This window comes from Sinocyclocheilus rhinocerous, unplaced genomic scaffold (genome assembly GCF_001515625.1).
Source record: "Sinocyclocheilus rhinocerous isolate Xijiao unplaced genomic scaffold, SAMN03320098_v1.1 scaffold3963, whole genome shotgun sequence".
Classification (NCBI taxonomy): Eukaryota; Metazoa; Chordata; class Actinopteri; order Cypriniformes; family Cyprinidae; genus Sinocyclocheilus; species Sinocyclocheilus rhinocerous.
In genome coordinates, this window is record NW_015666967.1 from 92,463 (window position 1) to 98,088 (window position 5,626).

Sequence of the window (5,626 nt, forward strand, 5' to 3'; positions counted from 1 at the left end):
CAGGAAAGCTCTTTTCATGCTGAGCTGATCAAAATGAGCACAGCTGATCACAGTTGAAAGTAAAATGGTTTTGTGGGCCGTTGAGAAGGTGATTAGCTTCACCTGATTGAGTTTACAAGTTATTTTTAGGGGGGGGTGATTCTTTTTCCAGCTGATTCTTTTTTTTATTATTATTGTTTTTATTTATTTCTGACATGTTGGTGTTTTATCTTTCACTTGGATATTATAAGTTGCACTGAGTAAATACAGCTGGATAAAACTAATTATATTGTAATTTAAAAATAAAAGATTGCAAATAAAAATTATTGTTATTGATAAATAAAAATAAAGTAATTGATAATAACTGTCTGATAATGACTTGTCACTGTTTTAAAGTTTTTAGCATAATCAGTGGTCAAATATCGAAACTAGAGTCCTAAATCCTTCTAATGATATACAGTAGTTTGTCGAAACTACATACTATCATGGTAATAGCATGCAGTGAATATTAACAACAACAACAACAACCAGGATCTTTAAAAGTCAATTGGTTATCTACACGCACTTAAGTGTGCTCTAAATAAGACCATGAAATAGTTTGCTCACCAATGGATCCTCTGCAGTGAATGGGTGCCGTCAGAATGAGAGTCCAAACAGCACAAATAATCCACACGACTCCAGTCCATCAATAAATGACTTATGAAATTAAAAGTTGTGTGGTTGCAAGAAACAAATTATCAGCAAATTTTCATTTTTGGTGACCTGTACCTTGTGATTTCTAGAACTCATGTAAATTAATAAAATCTCATAACTCCATGCATTTTTATAATAAATTTACATTTTCTAATTGATGATGATTTTCTCTAAAACATTTTATTGGGTAGAAATTGTGAGTAAAAAGAAAACACAGAAATATATAAAATATATATAAGAATATATTTTCTGTCCTGCAGTTAAAACATTCTTGGGTTACACTTTATTTCGATAGTCCACTTTAGACATTCTATTAACTATAAGTAACTTTGTAACTACATGTCAACTAATTCTCATTCATTTGCAACTACATGTCTACTAACTCTCAGAGTAGACTGATAGGGTAGGTTTAGGGTTAGTAGAATAAGTTGACAAAGAAAGTGTTAGAAGATAGTCTTAAGTGTTAAGCAGACAGTCTACTAATACTCGACTAACTGCTAGTTGACATGTAGTTGCAAAGTTACTTACTGATAATAGAATGTCCAAAGTGGACTATCGAAATAAAGTGTAACCCAAAATTCCCAAAGACCCCTAAAGAGGAACACACACCCTCCTCAGCAGAACACAATTCTACAAAAGGTTTGAATATTTCTCATAATACAAGTGACTACTGTGAAATTGAGATAATTTTACCAATCGCACAGAGACCTTTAAAATGATATCCAACATGACAGGGAAACAACATATTCACAAGATATAACATGTGGCATATGGATATTCTTGCTTTTGAACTACATGTCAACTAATTCTCATTCATTTGCAACTACATGTCTACTAACTCTCAGAGTAGACTGTTAGGGTAGGTTTAGGGTTAGTAGAATAAGTTGACAAAGAAAGTGTTAGAAGATATTAAGCAGACAGTCTACTAATACTCCACTAACTGCTAGTTGACATGTAGTTGAAAAGTTACTTACTGTTAATAGAATGTCTAAAGTGGACTATCAAAATAAAGTGTTACCCATTCTTGTTTCCTGTGTTTTGTGCATGCATGACACAAATTGCATGTGATATGGCTGTAATAACGCACAGGTGTGGTAGTCTCCTGTCATAGAGTAATGCAGTTATGCAGGCTGTGCTACAATGAATGGGCTCAGGTGGCTACTCAATGAAATGAAGGTGTGAACACAGGCTGTCTGTGACAGAGTAAATCATGTTTAAGAGTGCTGGCACCACAGTCTGAGGAAACAAATCACTCTGAAATCCAAGCAAAGCAAAATTTAGCCACAGCCAGGTGCAGGTGCAGCAATGTAGCTCTCCAGAAAAGCTTACAAGATAGTTCACCCAAAAATGAACATTCTGTCATCATTTACTCACAACCCTCATTTTGTTCACAACCCTCATGACTTATAGGGGGAAAAACAAGAGGTTTAGCAAAGTCTCACACTGTTCTTTACAAAACAAGAGTCTGGACATTTTACTAGTAACTCCTTTTGGATTCCAAAAAAAAGTCATATGCATTTAATTCAACCTGATCTGTAAGAAAGTTTTACAAAATGGTGATTTCGCATGAATTTTTAGAACAAAAAGTAAGCATAAAGCTCCATCGTTAGTGGGGCGTATGAAAACGTACAAATGAGAACACAAATTTATACTTTGATCGCTAATTTACAAAAAAAAAAAAAATAGTTAAAAATTTCCATGAGATTGGGTTGGTTATAACTGACATGAGGGTGGAAACGTGAAGTACAACTTTTCAAAAACTTTATCCTTTTGAAGGATAAGTTTGTTTTAATGTTAGTCAGGATTTCTAGAATATACTGTGGATGGATGAATGCAAAGGTCAGCGTGAAATAAGGCAGCGTGAACATTTAAAATAATCAGCAGCACGCAAATAGCCCTTCCAGACTGTGTAAAACCACTGTTCTCCAGTGTCATTGAAGGTAACCGGTTTCAGAATGAGAATTTATAATAAAAGTATTGCTACTATAAAATATGACTGTTTTCCATGCAGCTTTGGTCCTCGGGAGCTGAGAGGGGTTTATTGGGGAGTAGAGAGGATGGATTCTCTGTTACTGGACAAACAGTAGCTAAACCAGCTCTTTCCCAGTAGGTGGGTTTGTTACTGACGTTTCAGAACATTCTCCATCTTTCTTTCTTCTGTCGAATGCCTCTTCATATCTCTCATTCTCTCCCGCTGTCTCCCACAGTGCAGCTTTCTTCCAAACCGCTGAGAATGTCTATTGAAATCTCTAAAAGTCTCAAGGTAGCCTGCTGGAAACACGATCCATCTCTCAGCCAACAGCAGGTATACTGTGTTAATTTGTTATCCTGCAGGTTTTCACTTCCAATGAATCAAATATCACTAAATCACTATGTAGACACCAAAGGCGCCCCTTATCGTTTTTAAAGCAGTGTTTTTCCTAGTAATCCCATTGTTTGTAATGAGAACCATTTGCTGTCACTGACACAAAAGGCATCATGAAACATAATCTCAAAACATCCCGATCGTTTTGCTGGCTAAAATGTGTCCACGCTTGTAATTCTATATGCTTTTGTCTGAAGAATGCTGTATTATATATTGATTATGTATTTAATTTAACACATTTAGTCAGCTGTTCCTGTAGCTGAAAGTAGAAGTGATGATGGGGTATAATTTTCATTTTGAGCTCAGAAACGTTAATTTGCTCACAGTGGTTAATTTTCTGAAGAAGTTCGGCTTTGCTGAAGTGTTGTGTTTTCTGTTTGATTAGACAACTAATGTATAGACCTCATCATCAACTTTCTTCAAATATATTAATTAATTTTGTTTTGTGCTCAAAGCCCCATGAGTACAGACCAAACCGGATTTAACATTAACTGTAACTGCGGATGAGTTAAAATGGAAAATTATATATTTTGTAGATTCAGGAGCAGCAGAATAATAAAAAAATATGTAATTAATATATGCGCTGAGGTTTTTTTTTATGTTGCTAGGCAACCAACGTATCAGCTGTCCTGTCAGTTTAAACAAGGATTATAGCGCGAACGCTTTAAAATCTTTGGTTTGCTGTTAAGTCATATTAGCAGAAACTTTTTTTAAAAATACAGTAACCCGCGACAGCCACCACAAGTGTCCTCCATCATTGCAGTCTCTGGACGTTCTCAGCAACTGTAAACTTCCGTCACCACAACGGAAGGCCCGCCTCTCCATTCATTCGATTGGACAATGGGAAAAAAATCATGAATGACATTGGGCGCTTTTCTGCTCAGAGTTATGCGGGGCACATAAACAGCGCGCAAAACGCTCACTGCCAATAGAAAACAATTTTTAAAAAGGCGCCTCTCACGGCAAAAAAAAATAAAATGTTCTGTCTGATTGGGCATCTATAGCACGGTAATGAACATGAACTGTATTGTTATTGTGGGCACTTAAAATTACGTGAATAATTCTAGATACCTTATTATCAGAATTGTTTAGAGTTTTAGAATGCACATTACCTTATTTTCCACCAGTTAAGTTTTATAGCACTGCATGTTTGCTGCGTAAATGTTCAGTCTGATTTTCGCAAAGATCTGAACAAAATCGGCAGGCATGCTGAATAAAAATGCAAGTTAGACCTGTCTCTCTGACAGGAGATGGCGGAACAGCAGAAATATAGCTATTACCATGGTTACCCCTGTGCACAAACCATAAATATAAAATATAATTCGCTTTGGTGTTTATCAAACGACACAAAGTATTTAAATACGCCATTTTTTATTCAAATATTTGTTTAAACTTATAAATTTTTGCATTTTAATCTGGACTAATACATGCCATGGACTAATAATCTCTTTGACTAATACAAAGAGATAATTCTCAATTATTATGGATAATAATAATGATAATAATAATATTATTCATTTCACTCTATTTTCATTTTCATAACCCATTGACGTTCTTACTTTATTAAAGCATTAATTTCACTCAATTTTGATGCATTACTCTGAAAGCGTTAAACTTTTAATTAGTTAGAAATGGTTAAAAAGTTGTTAAAGTCCCCATGAAATCAAAATTAAAGTTTTTTGGGTGTTAGTATCAATATGTTAGTCTTAAGGTTATTTATAAGGCAGTGTGCTCCAAAACAGTGACAAAATTTGCATTTAGAAGATATAAGCATTCAAAGCTTGCAGTTCATCACTTCAGCCAAAACGGCTCAACGTTTTTTTTTTGACGTCACATCGTACTTCTTCTCATCAAACTTTCTGTCCAATCAAATGCTCTCTAGAATTCGAAGCGCCCGCCCCCTACACTATAAAATAGCCGCTGAAGCCGCGGCTGAAATCGGTCACTTGTCCACAGAATTCGTATTTTCTGTACAGTGAATGGCACGTAGTGCACTATATAGGGGACAGGGAACGATTCAAACAGTGTAAATATGCTTTCATTGAGGAAAAAAATAAGTCTGGTTTCGCGCTGTGTCACGCTAACCACCGCACCGCACACACACTCTGCTCAGGTCCAGAGACACGATAGCACGGAGCAGATCACATGCGCGAGTCGGCGCAGACCACAAAATGTATCAGAGCTATTTGAATTCTACACAGAATACTATATTTTATAGCAATATGGATGAGATTGTGGCTGGCATACCCTGTCAAATGCGGCTTTACGGAGCTCAACGGCTCTGAACGGCTCTAGCCCAAAGCTGTGATATAAACGAACGCTATTGGCTATTTCAAAAAGGGGCGGGGCTGCTTGATATGTCCCGCCCTGTCTTCCTGTTTCAGTTAAAATGACGTCAACACAGAGTAACGCAGCGTGTTTCTAAGCATTTCAGGGGAACTTTAAGCTGCATTCACGCACGGTTCTCTTTTGAAATATAAGTAGTAATGTGGTTTGTCCTGTCCATTTAATCCCTTAAGACATAACTGGCTGTGTTTACATTAATTTTGCGTCATAAAACCATTTTGAGACGCAAGTGCATTAAACCAC